The following is a 15,964-nucleotide window of genomic DNA, read 5'->3' on the forward strand; positions in this document are numbered from 1 at the left end:
ATCACATACATCCTTCACAGTGGCAAATGGAGGCTGAAGAGCCCATCAGAATAATGTAGCACAAGAAAGAACAGAGATTCAAAGCATGAGAGGGGCCTCAAGCCACCATTCCGAGTTTTGAATATGTAGGAAGACAGACAAGTAATACAGCAATCTGGACAGCTAGCAAGGAGCAGGGGATCTCGGATCTTTGACTGCAGGAACTGTCCTCCGCCTACACCTTGGAAAAGTTGGAGAAGGAAACAAATTCTCTTCCTGAGCTTTAGTCAATGAGACCATGTGAGACTGCTCACCTCCAGAAATGTGAGATAATATATCTGTATATTTAAGCAGCTAACTTTGCATCAATTTCCTATGGCAGCAATAGAAAACTAATACAACCATACTACATTTCTACAGACATACCTAGAAGGGAGGCTGATGAGTATGAGTCACTACAGTTCAAGTAGGAAAGGGTTAATTCCAGGGCCCATGAAAAGAAAAAGATAAATGGGAGTTTAGTCAATGTCAACCGCCCAAGGAACTGCCCACTGTGAGCCATGTGTCTTATACTGGTCGCGAGATGAAGGCAGAGAGAGACCCTCCTGAATTGTAAGACTGCAACATCCTTTTTGGGACCCAGTTTTACTATTACTATCAAAAGAACTGATAATATTCATATGTGAAAATAAAAATCCATTTCTAAAATACATTTAAATTCATATCTGAAACACTGAACAATTTGTATGAGCCATGATGTTTATTGGAGTGTTATTAGTGAGAGCACCGTAGTGCTCTCATTAGAGCTCAGTAATAAAGAATCTGCATAATAGAGAATTGAAACATGCATATAATACAAAGTTTAAATTAATCCCTCTGTCTTTCCGATTCTACTAAAACTACTAAAAGGCACAAAGCTCTATGTGATGATTTCAAAATACAATATTAAGCGTTTATTTCCATTGTAAACTTTCTACAATGCCCATTATGTTTTCATTTGTGCTTTAGAAATTTAAAGGTAGCCCAAAAGTAAAAGAAATACATTTAGTATGGTGTAAAATGGAATACCATAGTCATTTATTTTATGCCTTTCTTCTAATAAATTTTCCAAAAAATTGATTATCATGCTAGATGGAAACCAGTCAGATAGGAAGCTGCTTAAAAAGTATGCTGTATATCTACAGTTTCCCTGATAAGGCCTAATTTCCATCCTTCTGCAGTATGTTCTGTGACTGGAAGGCTGACTTACTCCATGAACATACTCTCTTGCCCTCTTGCTTTGTTCTGTGAGAGAAACTAATAAAAGAAAAGAGGGCAGAAAGTATACCAGGTGATTGTGTATATTTCCCAGCCCTGTCCTGGCAGAGGCTGCTAAGGGTTCACCAAGACCGGCTGCCAAAGCACGTCTTTGTCAGGCATCCTTATGCGTATAAAGTGTCCTTCTCATGCCTCTTCAGGCCCAGGTATAGCGTACATATACTACATGCCTTTTAGGTTCTCAAAATCAGCCTTATGTTTTTGTGAATAGTTTATTTAGCTTTAATACCTCAAATTTCAAGTTTTATTTTTTACCATAACATCTACCAAAATTGTGCATGATACAAAAAAACATTTAATACTACTGATTTTTGAAAAGGTTAACAAGTGATAATTAGATCAAACAAGTCTAAAACTGGAAACGGTTGTCAAAAACAACCATTTCAGGTCTCTAGAGATTGAAGACAGATAAAAAACTGAAAAATGGTATTCTTCAAAGCCTGCTAGAATTTTGGGCATCTGTGGGATTGCTGCCTCAGTGCTTCCATCCTCCAACTCCATCCTCAGTGATCAGTGAAAATAATTACCTTAGTCAGGTAGGCCTGGAAATTAAACCCAGTATCTTTGATACCAGAAGCTTAGAATCAACTGGGGCTGGTAGCATAACTTCTGGCATTGACAGCTAAACTAGCAAACTTGGTAAAATACAAATGGGTGGATGTCATAGTTTGCCAGTATGACATCGTGATATCTGTTGAGGAAATTGTCAAATTGACAGATTTAACAGATTGACCCTGGAAAGGAGATAGTTAAATCAGCTCTCCATACATCCCTGGCTAACTGGGAAACTGTGGACAAGGAAGACCCACCAAAATGAAGTGGAAGAAAAGCCTAGGGAACTTGAGAGGAGGCTGAATTTCGACTATTTTTCCAACCTAAACAGAATAATCAGGGTATAGTGGAAGCCTATGGGTTTGAGACGTCTTCACACAATCTCTTCCCAAATCATTCGCTAGCCATTAAGATACAAAGATATAGAAGTTATCCCTTAGAAGTGAGGCAAAAAATAAAAATAAGAATTAAGGAAATAACTGAACAAAGATATCAGTGACTGCTCAGCATAGGGCAGACAGATTCTGCAGCCAGGCATATTGGAAAAAAATAAAACAAATAAACCGTCAGAAAAAAAAAATCCAGAGCTGATAAAATGAATTATCTAAAGTGTCTAATTATCAACCAAAAATTATAAGACACACACACACACATACACACACACAAAGGAAAATATGGCCCATTCCAGTCAGGGAGCAGTCCACTGAAACTGACTCTGAATGAACAAAGTTGTTGATATATTTAGTTAACAAAAAATTAAGAAGCTATTATAATATGTTCAAATTCTTTCTTAAGGAAAATATGGCAGTATCTCAACAAATAGGTAACCTCCATAGAGAAATTTAAATTAGAATGAAAGAGCCAGATGGAATTTGAAAAGTTGAGAAGAACTGAAAACAGAATTAATAAGAAAGAAATAGACTCATAGATGAATAGAATTTATCAAAAAAATTATTATTGAAGAAAATTAAAAGGATATGGAGGCCTGTGTGACAATGATTAGCGTAGTGACATAAGTGGTGAAAGTTCAAGAAGGACAGAAGAGAAAGGGATGACATTATTCTAGGAAATAAAGGCTGAAAACTTAAAAAAATTCAAAGAAAACATTAACCTATTATTCAAGAAATTCAACAATCTTAAATAGAATAAACACAAAGAGATTTATGCCCAGATACATCATAAGTCAAACTTCTGAAAGACAAATATAAGAAAAAATATTAAAAGCCTCAAAACTTTCACTAAAAATCATCAGCATGCTTAGGAGCTAACTTTATATCAGAAATGATGTCAAATGACTGTGGAGTGACGTATTCAAAGTGTTAAAAGATACAAACAAAAAAGGTAAAAAAGGTCAAACAACATTTCTACAAAACTATCCTTCAAAGTAAAGACAAAATAAAAACTTTCCCAGGAAGGGGGTGGGAGCAGGGGAGGGGACAAAAAAAACAACAACAAAAAAACGTTTCCCAGATAAGCAAGAAGTGAGAGAGAATTCATGGCTACCAACAGACCTTCCATCCATGAAAGATTCAAAGAAATCCTACAATATGGACAAAAATGCTATCAGACAGAAACCTGGTTCCATAGTAAAGACTAAAAAGCACCATAAATAGTAAATATGTTGGCAATTATAAACCCTTCTTCTTTCAGTAACTTATGAAATAATATGACTACTTAAACAATAAATATAATGCTGTATTTTTCAATTTATAACATATATGTAATGTATATCTGACAGAAAGAGCGGAAAGAAAGGAGGTTGAAATGGATCTATATTAAAATGAGGGAAAGTTTCTAAATAATACCAAAATTAAGTCAGTATAAAGTTAAAGTGGACTGTATTAATTTAAAGATGCCTAATTCAATCCCAAGAGCAAATTCTAAAAAATAAAAACAAAAATAAAAGTGTACAGTTAAAAAAAATCAACATAGGTGTTAAAATACTACATTAAAAATACTTGATTAGCATAAGTAAGGCAATTAAAAGAAACAGAATAAAAAGACATGAACCCCCTACAAAAGAAGCAACAAAATGTCAGATGTACATCCAAGCACATCAATATATATTTTAAACGTGATTGTGTGGAAGAATTTAATCAAATGTAGATATTGTCAGACTGGATATAGGAACCATAAGAGAGGTGGAGCAGCAATATTAACATTAGAGAAAATAGACTTTAAGCCAAGAAATGTTATAGAGAGAAAAAACAGACATCTCATGATGATAAAAATGTCCATATCTTATGAATATTTAAGTTATAAATGTATATACACTTAACAAAAGAAACCTAATATATAATGGAGCAAATAACAGAACTAAAAGAAAAATATTTTCTTAATGACAGAGATTTAGATATTACTATCATAATAATTGATATGACAATTAAAAGTCTGTAGAAATAAAGAAGTTCTAAATAGTACTATCAACCAGTTTTACATACCTGAGACTTGAAAATCATTGTCTACCCCAAAATAACAGAGTATATCCATATTCTTTATAAACACACATGTGATATATTCCAGGATAAACCGTAACATAAACCTCAATGAAATTTAAAGATCTGGAATCACGTGAAATATATTCTTCGACTAAGTCAATATTAAATTAGAAATGAAAAACAGAAAGAAATAGGGAAGATCCATAAACATTTGAAAATTAAACAATATCACTTTTCTAAATATGTAATCACACATTCTTCTTTAAGATTACACTAATTTTCAATGAACCTTTTAGGACAGAATCATTCATATACATAGATATTTCTCTATTTATATATAATTCTCTTTACACATACACACACACACCAGTAATACATTTCAAGTAACACACTTCATTTCTATAAAGGAAATGCAAGTGTAGGGTATATTCATGAAGGACTTTAGAAGAGAAGAGGAGATCCCTTCATGTTTAGTAGGTAACCTTAGTAGAAGTGTCCGGTGAAATCCTGTTTGCCAATGATGATTTATTTCAGTGGTGTGGTGGTAAAGACTGACTGGGAAGGTTGGATTCATGAAACACTAGCTGAAAGACAGCCTCACATTTTATCTGCTTCCTCTGTCTCTTCTAAAGATGAGGGAACTGATTTTTGGCCAAAATCATAGGTACTTAATGGTGTAGTTAGTACTAGACATTTATTTTAATTCAGTGTATCCAGTTTTATCAACAATCCATCCAAAAAAGTGCCTTTCAGGTCTCAGATAACAAAGATGTGCAACCTCACATACAGTAAACAAATCAATACTGCCATTTATTAATGGCTTGTAGATTAAGGCACATAATATAGATTGCAACTGGAAAAACGAAAAATTACAAATGTTTCAACATCAGTTAAAGGGCCAGAATGTTCCAAGTTCCTTATTTTTTTTTACCTTAGTCTGCTAGAAGTCCCAGCTTATTCTTTCTTTTTTAAGGTATCATTGACGTGCACTCTTCTGAAGGTTTCACAAGAAAAACAGTGTGGTTACTGCATTCACCCTTATTATCAAGTCCCACCCCATACCCCAATGCAGTCACTGTCCATCAGGGTAGTAAGATGCCACAGAGTCCCTACTTGTCTTCTCTGTGCTGTACTGTCTACCCTGTGACACCACACACCGTGTGCACTAATCATGATACCCTACAATTCCCTTCTCACTACCTCCCCACCGGCTCTCCTCCACCCCTCTCCTTTGATAACTCCTAGACCCATTTGGAGTCTGTGAGTCTGCTGCTATTTTGCTCCTTCAGTTTTGCTTCATTGTTATACTCCACAAATGAGGGAAATCATTTGGTATTTGTCTTTCTCTGCCTGACCTATTTCACTGAGCATGATACCTTCTAGCTCCATCCATGTTGTTGCAAATGGTAGGATTTTTTTCTTTCCTATGGCTGAGTAGTATTCTATTATGTATATGAACCACATCATCTTTATCCATTCATCTACTGATGGACACTTAGGTTGTTTCCCTATCTTGGCTATTGTAAATAGTGCTGCAATAAACAAAGGGGTGCATATGTCTTTTTGAATCTGAGAAGTTGTTTTCTATGGGTAAATTCCTAGGAGTGGAATTCCTAGGTCAAATTGTATTTCCATTTATAGTTTTTTTGAGGAACCTCCATACTGCTTTCCACAATGGTTGTACTAGTTTATATTCCCACCAGCAGTGTAAGAGGGTTTCCCTTTCTCTGCATCCTTGCAAACACTTGTTGTTCCTAGTCTTTTTGATGTTGACCATCCTAACTGATGTGAGGTGATATCTCATTGTGGTTTCAATTTTCATTTCCCTGATAATTAGTGATGTGGAGCATCTTTTCTTGTGCCTGTTGGCCATCTGAATTTCTTCTTTGGAGAACTGTCTCTTCATATCCACTGCCCATTTGTGGATAGGATTATTTGCTTTTTGGGTGTTGAGGTATCTAATTTCTTTATATATTTTGGATGTTAACCCCTTATCGGATATGTCATTTACAAATATATTCTCCCGTATTGTAGGATGCCTTTATGTTCTGTTGATGTTGTCCTTTGCCATACAGAAACTTTTCAGTGTGATGTAGTCCCATGAGTTCATTTCTGCTTTTGTTTCCCTTGCTCAAGGTTCAGGAAGAGGTTACTCATGCTTATATTCAGGAGATGTTTGCCTATGTTGTCTTCTATGGTTTCATGACTTACATTCAAGTCTTTAATCCATTTCGTGTTTACTTTTGTGTATGGGGTTAATCCAGTTTCATTCTCTTGCATGTAGCTGTCCAGTTTTGCCAACACCAGCTGTTCTCTTGCATGTAGCTGTTTCATTTTCTTGCATGTAGCTGTCCAGTTTTGCCAACATCAGCTGTTGAAGAGGCTGTCATTTCCCCATTGTATGTCCATGGCTCCTTTATCATATATTAATTGACTATATATGGTTGGGTTTACATCAGAGCTCTAGTCTGTTCTATGGGTCTATGGGTCTGCTCTTGTGCCAGTACCAAATTGTCTTGATTACTGGAGCTTTGTAGTAGATCTTGAAGTTAGGGAGCATAATTCCCCCTGCTTTATTCCTCCTTCTCAGGATTGCTTTGGCTATTCAGGGTCTTTTGTGGTTCCATATGAATTTTAGGATGAATGCTCTAGTTCGTTGAAGAATGCTGTTGGAATTTTGATAGGAATTGCATTGAATGTATAGATAGCTTAAAGCAGGATGGCCACAGTGACAATATTAATCCTTCCTACCCATGAGCATGGGATGTGTTTCCATTTATTGGTATTGTCTTTAATTTCTCTCATGAGTGTCTTGTAGTTTCCAGAGTATAGGTCTTTCACTTCCTTGGTTAGGTTTATTCCTAGGTATTTTATTATTTCTGATACAATTGTGAATGGAATTGTTTTTCTGATTACTCTCTCTGCTAGTTCATTGTTAGTGTATAGGAATGCAACAGATTTCTGTGTATTAATTTTGTATCCTGTAACTTTTCTGAATTCAGATATTACATCTAGTAGTTTTGGAGTGGATTCTTTAGGTTTTTTCATGTACAATATCATGTCATCTGAAAACAGGGAAAGTTGAACTTGTTCCTTGCCAATCTGGAGGCCTTTTATTTCTTTGTGCTGTCTGATTGCCGTGGCTAGTACTTCCAGTTCTGTGTTGAATGGAAGTGGGGAAAGTGGCAATACTTGTCTTGTTCCCAAACTTGAAGGAAAAGCTTTCAGCTTCTTATTGTTAAGTATAATGCTGGCTGTGGGTTTGTCATATATGGCCTTTATTATGTTGAGGCACTAGGCCTCTATACCCATTTGACTGAGAGTTTTTATCATGAATGGATGTTAAATTTTGTCAAATGCTTTTTCAGTATCTATGGAGATGATCGTGTGGTTTTTATCCTTCTTTTTATTTATGTGGTGGATGATGTTGATGGATTTTCAAATATTGTACCATCGTTCCATCCCTGGAATAAATCCTACTTAATCATGATAGATGATATTTTTGATGTATTTTTGAATTTGGATTGCTACTCTTGTTGAGTAAATTTGCAACTATGTTCATCAGGGATATTGGGCTGTAATTTTCTTTTTTTGTGGTGTCTTTGCCTGGTTTTGGTATTAGAGTGATGCTGGCCTCCTAGAATGAGTTAGGAAGTATTCCCTCCTCTTCTACTTTTTAGAATACTTTAAGGAGGATGGGTATTAGGTCTTCACTACATGTTTTATAAAATTCAGTGGTAAAGCCATCTGGTAGAGGAATTTTGTTCCTAGGTGGTCTTTTGATTACCAGTTCAATTTCGTTGCTGGTAATTGGTCTGTTTAGATTTTCTGTTTCTGCCTTGGTCAGCCTTGGAAGGTTGTATTTTTGTAGAAAGTTGTCCATTTCTACTAGGTTATCTGGTCTGTTAGCATATAATTTTTCATAGTAATCTCTAATAATTCTTTGTATTTCTGTGGTGTCCATAGTGATTTTACGTTTCTCACTTCTGATTCTGTTTATGTGTGTGGACTCTCTTTTTTTCTTGATAAGTCTGGCTAGGGGTTTATCTATTTTGTTTATGTTCTCAAAGAACCAGCTCTTGCTTTCATTGATTCTTCATATTGTTTTATTCTTCTCGATTTTACTTATTTCTGCTCTAATCTTTATTTGGCCCCTCCTCCTACTGACTTTGGGCCTCATTTGTTCTTCTTTTTCTAGTTTCATTAATTGTGAGTTTAGACGGCTTGTATGGGATTGTTCTTCTTTCTTGAGGTAGGCCTGTATTGCAATATACTTTCCTGTTAGTATGGCTTTGGCTGTGCTCCACAGATTTTGCAGTGTTGAATTATTGTTGTCATTTGTCTCCATATATTGCTTGATCTCTGTTTTTATTTGGTCATTGATCCGTTGGTTATTTAGGAGCATGTTGTGAAGCCTCCATGTGTTTGTGGGATTTTTCATTTTCTTTGCCTAATTTATTTCTAGTTTCATATCTTTGTGGTCAGAGAAACTGGTTGATACAATTTCAATCTTTTTGAATTTACTAAGGCTCTTTTTGTGGCCTAGTATATGATCTATTCTTGAAAATGTTCCATGTGCACTTGAGAAGAATGTCTACTCTGCTGCTTTTGGGTGTAGGGTTCTGTAGATGTCTGTTAGGTCATTTGTTCTACTGTGTTGTTCAGTGCCTTTCTGTCTTTACTTATTTTCTGTCTGGTTGATCTGTCCTTCAGAGTGAAGGGAGTGTTGAAGTCTCCTAGAATGAATGCATTGCATTCTATTTCCCCTTTTAATCCAGTGAGTATTTGTTTCACATATGTAGTTGTTCCTGTGTTGGGAGCATAGATATTTATAATGGTTATATCTTCTTGCTGGATTAACCCCTTTATCATTATGTGATGTCCTCCTTTGCCTCTTGTGACTTCCTTTGTTTTGAAGTCAATTTTGTCTGATACAAGTAATGCAACTCATGCTTTTTTCTCTCTATTCATTGCATGAAATATTATTTTTCATCCCTTCACCTTTAGTCTGTTTATGTCTTTGGGTTTAAAGTGAGTCTCTTGTAGGCAGCATGTAGATGTGTCTTGCTTTTTTATCCACTCAGTGACTCTATGTCTTTTGATTGGTGCATTCAGTCCATTTACTTTTAGGGTGATTATTGATAGGTATGCACTTATTGTCATTGCAGGCTTTAGATTCATCGTTACCAAAGGTTCAAGGTTATCACCCTTACTATCTAAGAGTCTAACTTAACTCACTTAATATGCCATTACAAACACAATCTAAGGGTTCTTTTCTTTTTCTCATCCTTTTTCTTTCTCCTCCATTCTTTATATATTAGGTATTATATTCTGTACTCTTTGTCTATCCCTTGATTGACTTTGGGAATATTTAATTTTACACATGCTTAGTAGTTAGCTGTTCTACTTTCTTTACGGTGGTTTTATTACCTCTGGTGACAGCTATTAAACCGTAAGAACACTTCCATCTATAGTAGTCTCTCCAAAACAGTGTGTTGAGATGGTTTGTGGGAGGTGAATTCTCTCAGCTTTTGCTTATCTGGAAATTGTTTAATCCCTCCTTCAAATTTAAATGATAATCTTGCCAGATAATGTAATCTTGGTTCCAGGCCATTCTGCTTCATTGCATTAAATACATCAATACATCATGCCACTCCCTTCTGGCCTGTAAGGTTTCTGCTGAGAAGTGTGATGTTATCCTGATGGGCTTTCCTTTGTATGTGATCTTATTTCTCTCTCTGGCTGCTTTAAAAGTCTGTCCTTATCCTTGATCTTTGCCATTTTATTTACTATATGTCTTGGTGTTATCTTCCTTTGTTCCCTTGTGCTGGGAGATCTGTGCACCTCCATGGCCTGAGAGACTATCTCCTTCCCCAGATTGGGGAAGTTTTCACCAGTTACCTCTTCAAAGACACTTTCTATCCTCTTCTCTCTTTCCTCTGGTACCCCTATAATGCAAATATTGTTCCTTTTGGATAGGTCGCACTGTTCTCTCAGTATTCTTTCATTCTTAGAGATCCTTTTTTATCTCTGTGCCTCAGCTTCTTTGTATTCCTCTTCTCTAGTGTCTACTGAATTTTTTTTTTATGGCAAGAAGAGGGACATCTTTATTTTGGTTAAAAAAGGTACAGGAAAGCAGCCAAGCAACCCCCACCGTGGGCTGAGCAGATTTCCGAGGCTCACCCGGTTTCCTTTAGTTCCTCAGAAGATTCTGGGGCTGTCAGAGCCAACTCAGTTCCCTCAGTGCCTGCAGCAAAGTGTACAAGCCTCCTCCTTGCATGCTACCTACTCCGGGTGGTGGGGACGGAGGGGGCCATGGGAACAGGGTCAAACCAGTGTGCTTAGAACAGTCACCAAACTTGTTCAGCAGCGTCACCAACCAGCAACACCCCAGATGGCTCCTGAAGAAACCTGCTCAGCTTGACTAGGACCAGAGCCACCGTAAGGTCATCCCGGAAGTGGGGGTTGAAGAGCAGGTAGAGCAGATGGTTGAGACAGGCAGGCAGGGGCAGTACTATGAGCAGAACAGACTTGACAGCCTCAGGGATGACGGGAAAGAGGCCCAGCATGGAGGAGAAGTTGAGGAAGGCCACGGGACAGTAGAGGAGCCCGTCGGCGAAGATGAGCCAGGCCACATGCCTCACCATGGCACAGTCCCACACAGCCTCAAAGTCGCCCCTCGGCAGGTCAGAGTAGAGTTTGATGTAGGCACCAGCCACTACCAGGAAGCAGAGGGAGTTCATCATCACCAGGGCCACTGCAAAGCCCAGGGCTGCTGGCCGGCCCTCGGTGAGGCATAGGGTAGGCAGAGCAGGGAGGCCCTGTATTCTCCCACTGAGGTGGGGGACAGGGCCGCCGCCAGCCCTGCCAGTGTCAGGCAGCCCAGGGCCCCTGCTTGAACGCTGCCCAGGGAGGGGTCCTTCCTGTAGGCCTGGACGCAGGTGATGGAGATGCTGCACTGCACCGCAGCCAGGGTGAGCAGCAGGACGGAGGCCTCGGACCCCAGGATGGCCAGGAAGCCCATGGCCTGGCAGCCCAGCCCCACCTCCCAGCGGGCTCCGTACTCCGCAAACTTTATTGGCCGAAGGTCAAGGTGTCCACCGAGGCTAGGAGGCCACAGGAAATGCCAGTCAAGGTGCTGGTCCCTGGAATTGCACCCACCACGAATTTGACGGGGGCCAGGGGGCCAGGCCCACTGGCAAACACACTCAGCAGCACCAGCCCGTTACAGAGCACAGAGAGCAGCATGATGGCCCACACAGCCAGGCGGATGCCCCAGCTCTCAAAGAGGTGCTCACAGGGCTTGAAGGAGCCTGGAGTAGGGCTACCCTGGACACTAGGCTTTGGCTTTGCATCCTCCATCCCTAGCTGGAGCTCGTCCAGGTCCAGGTCATCTGAGAGGGGGGACAGGAAAGTAGCTTGGGGCCCTGGTCTTGGTGGTGAAAGAAGAGGTTTAGTTCTTTTGCCTGAAATTATCATGTTAGTGAGTGGTTGAGCTAGGATTTGTATACAATTGTTTCTGAGCTGGTGAGCCATCTACACTCATTATCCTGCTGTGTCCCCCACCATGTCACATGAAAAACAACACTGTTCTAGTCTTTTTCAATAAGGAAACTTTGGGAGTATCTCTTCCATAGCAAGCCTCTGGTGAGAAGAATGCTCTGGGTGGGGTGGGTGAAGCCCAGCACTGGCTGACTGCACACTCAGACTGTTAATATGAGAAACTGATAGACACAAAGGCTGTGATCATCTAATTCTAGGCTTTTGGCTGAGAACCCCATTAATAATTCTACAGAGTGCCCACAGTGGACAGCATGGGTTCCCCCTTCTACATAGATCAAACCTTGTAACTCCAACATGGACATTATAACTATACCATTGCAGGCATCCTGTGAGTGAAGCTGATCAGGCCAAATGCATAATTTCTAACACTGTCAATGAATAGTGTAGGTGAATAACGGAAAAGTTACATGCACAATCAACATTCTGTCACACGTACCCAATTGTTTTTGAATTTACAGCTCTATGGGAATCACTGACTTGGAATAAGGACTGTGGGAAGTCAGCATGCTCTAAGGTCACCCACATCCTCTTAGCTTGTGCCTTTTTCTGCCCATGTGAGTCAAAGTTGAACTCTTAATTAATATCTCGGTCCTACTGAGGTGGAAGTAAGTCTATTTGTTTAGATTATTAGCAGTGAGGACTAAAGCATCGGAAAATTAAATGTTGGAACTAAATAAGAATATCAGTACCTATGTTTGAAAGTTGATAACATTAAGCCTGTCAGAAAAATAAATTTACCGTGAAGGGCTACACATTATTTGCCATACGATCCTAAATTCCTTTGAATCAGGATGAACACCATTAAGAAGTGTCATTATTTGCACATTCAAATCTTTGATGCCACACTGATCTGTTTAATCAAAACTTCATCACAGTTTGTCTGAGCATGCTGCCTGCCTTTGAAGGGCCAGCTGCAAACCTGAACCCATCTAACAGCACGTGGCTTTAAAAGACAATGCACTGTTTTGCTCCCTGTATAATGAGCTTAAAATTACTTTGTACTTTTGAAAAAAAAAACTCTTAATTTAAAATATCTTTGCTTTCAGGGCTCTATTTCAAATCTACGCAAGTCTGCTGAACAGGGAGCTCTGTGTCCTTCTGTTTGTTCATTTCTCTAGAAACCTGTTCAAAAGTATGACTTTTCTTGGTACATATATGTAGCAATCTTGAGACCTGAAATTCTTATTTTTTATATCATGTTCACCAGAGTGGCAATAGGGTGGCCTAAGTAAGATTCTTGATAAGCAAAGACAGGTCATCAATAGTAACAAACCTTGATTAGTTATTCTGAGGGCTCACAACAGAGAACCCTCTCTTGTCACTACCTGTGGAATAGGACTTTTTATAGACACTTGAGATTGCCTCTTTGAGGTTTGAAATGTGGAAACATATCAGAAGTTTTCTACAAATAGCTCTTAACAGAGGAGTAATGTATTCAAAAACCAAATAAACTAGAGTTGCGATAGGCAAAAGGTTTACAGTATTTTTCACCTTGTCTGACCCTTGAATATAAACTATTAAATGTAACTTCTCTATCCCTTCCTATGTAAGCTGATACAGAAATTCAGTGGGGTTAATCAACCATAACAAATGTTTCCCAAAACACTAATCACGGTTCTGTTCCTTTCTGTGCTATTTCTTCCATCATCTCACCATCCCCAGTGGAAGCTCCTCAACTTTCCAGTTTCTCCCAGAGTGCAGTTTAGAGGTTACCTACAAAGAAGCCACGTGGAGTGGTTGTTAAAAATTCCTGGGCTCAAGTAAACTGATTAAATTAACATATCTGAGGCTGGGGCTTCAGATCTGCACATTTACTGACATCCAAGCAAATGCCACACTAAAAACTGGTAAAATTCTGCCTAGTGCCAAAACAAAATTTAGAAATCAAGCTCCTCTGAATTCTGTCTCTCTGTCTCGTGCGTGCACGCGTGCGCACACACACACACGCACGCACACAGTCTTTACATGCTCTTCCAAATGTCCTTGCTACTGAGATTTTACGTATATAAATGTTACCATTTATAAGGTTTTAAATATTTGTAATGATTCAGACATAGTTTTTACCTAGACATATACTTGGATATTAACGGGTAGGGATTAACAGAAAAACTGAAAAATCATAGTAGGTGACCTCTGTAGGTATTTATTTGAATTACATTTCATCCTGGGTGGTGCTATGGATCTGTTTCTAACATTAAAAAAAATTAAGATCATTTGAAAATCTGATAGCATACTTGAGCAATGTCCTAATTTCTTAATTAATAAAATGAACAATTTTTATCAATGCAACCTTGTTTGCATATGGGAAAAATTGTGATATTAGAGAAAAGTAAAGAGAACTCACCATTTCTTTATGTCTGCATTTTCTCACATTAATTCCATTTATCTGCAGTGAAAGAAAAGCAAAGCTTAACATGGCATATTGTGAATTGGCCTTATGTTTTGCTTGCACATAGAGAAAAATGATAAATTACATACCTGTAGAATCACGTCTCCAATAAAAAGCAGTCCTGAAAGTTCCGCTATAATGACAAGGACAACTGATTATGTATGGGCTACTTTATTCACACAGGTAAAAGTTTTTTTAACTAAATAAAGTCAAAACTGGTCCAGAAAATTAAATGCTTTATACAAATCACATCTTAAAAGAACAAGTAATGGAACAAAAACAATCACATGATTCAGCATTGATATTAACATACATGCTGAGACGTTTCTATTTAAATTCTATGGTTTCAGATCTAACAGTTGCCAAAAATCAGTCACTCTTCTGGATGAATGGATAAATTTTCCCATGTACATATGACTTTAAGGTGTCTGTGAAGAGGTTGAGAACTAGACCTTCAATCCAAAACCTATGGAAGCAGCTACAAGAACTTTTTAAAACATTATTTGTCTTACTGACTTCAGTCAGTGCAACAGTTGTTTGCATCTGCAGTTATTCCCTAGTGAAATTTCATGAGATAGGCTGAGTTAAGTTGCATATAAAAACTGAAAAAAATATATATTTGCAGTTGCCTATATTTGACATGACTTGTTATCATTACATTTGTCTACATGTTGTTTTAATGAAACAATTGGAAAGTTATGCAGTTCCTAGTTCACTCACAGTCACATGCTCTTTATTTTTCCTTGTTGCTTTCCTGTGAGAAAAGCCTCCCCCTGGAGTAATAAAGGGCACAGATTAAGGAATCAGACTCGGCCACTTACTGCCTGGTCTAGGGGACCCTGGAGCTAGTCGGCCATATGCTAATGTATCATTCTTAAAGTTCATCTTATTTTTCAATAATCATGATTTACAAAGGAATGGCTTCTATATAATTCTCTTAACACTTTACCTCTTTGCTCCTTGGAGATTTTTGAAATGACAACTGGAATGTTATGTTCTGCTCCCCCCTAAAAAGAGAAAATCATATACTGTGCTTTATATCATATAAAAAAAAAACACTACAGCTAGATATTAGTTAGGAAATAATACAGGTTATGAATAGTATGTTAATGGATAGCAGACAGAATTTAAATGAACTTATGAAATTCCTCTACTAAGTAGATAACACTCTGAAGAAATTTTTCCATCTGGTTAGAATTTCACTATGACATCCAATAACTAATAGCAATTGATTTTGAAAGTTTTCATTTTTCAAATGAAGCTCGGTCATGCCTTAAATAGGCATTCCCTTCAACACGCAGCAGTGTTGCCAATTGCAGAAATTCTCGTTTAAGGTTCCAAACACCAGATAATCAAGTATTCCATTAAATGGATTAACCAGATAATCCATTTTCTGGCTAAGTTGCTCTTTGCCAAGCACAGACCCCTTTGGATGCTAAGTGACTGGAGGAAACTTTGTCTGCACAAATTGACACAAAAATTGAGAGTGTGCATGTGCATGGTGGGGAAGTGATCATCTGCATTACCTTAATTAGTATTAGATTCCTCTCTGTGAAAAAGCACACACTAAACAATTAACAGAATTAAGTGATTTGGCAAAAATAATGTAGTAGTGGTTTGCTTAATTGACCAAATAAGATATATAAAAAAACAGAAAAACACGTAAGCCAAGCATATGCAGAAAAAAAGAAAATAAATCCCTGAAATAATGGCATAGAAAGTCTGT

The 15,964-nt window shown here is 37.9% G+C and overlaps 1 pseudogene; it reads right to left on the minus strand.

Moving 5' to 3' along the window:
* Positions 1–10,636: 10,636 nt before the first annotated feature.
* Positions 10,637–12,438, minus strand: LOC140845642 (leucine-rich repeat-containing G-protein coupled receptor 6 pseudogene; annotated as a pseudogene).
* Positions 12,439–15,964: the final 3,526 nt, after the last annotated feature.

The sequence above is a fragment of the Manis javanica genome, chromosome 2, assembly GCF_040802235.1.
Source record: "Manis javanica isolate MJ-LG chromosome 2, MJ_LKY, whole genome shotgun sequence".
Classification (NCBI taxonomy): domain Eukaryota; kingdom Metazoa; phylum Chordata; class Mammalia; order Pholidota; family Manidae; genus Manis; species Manis javanica.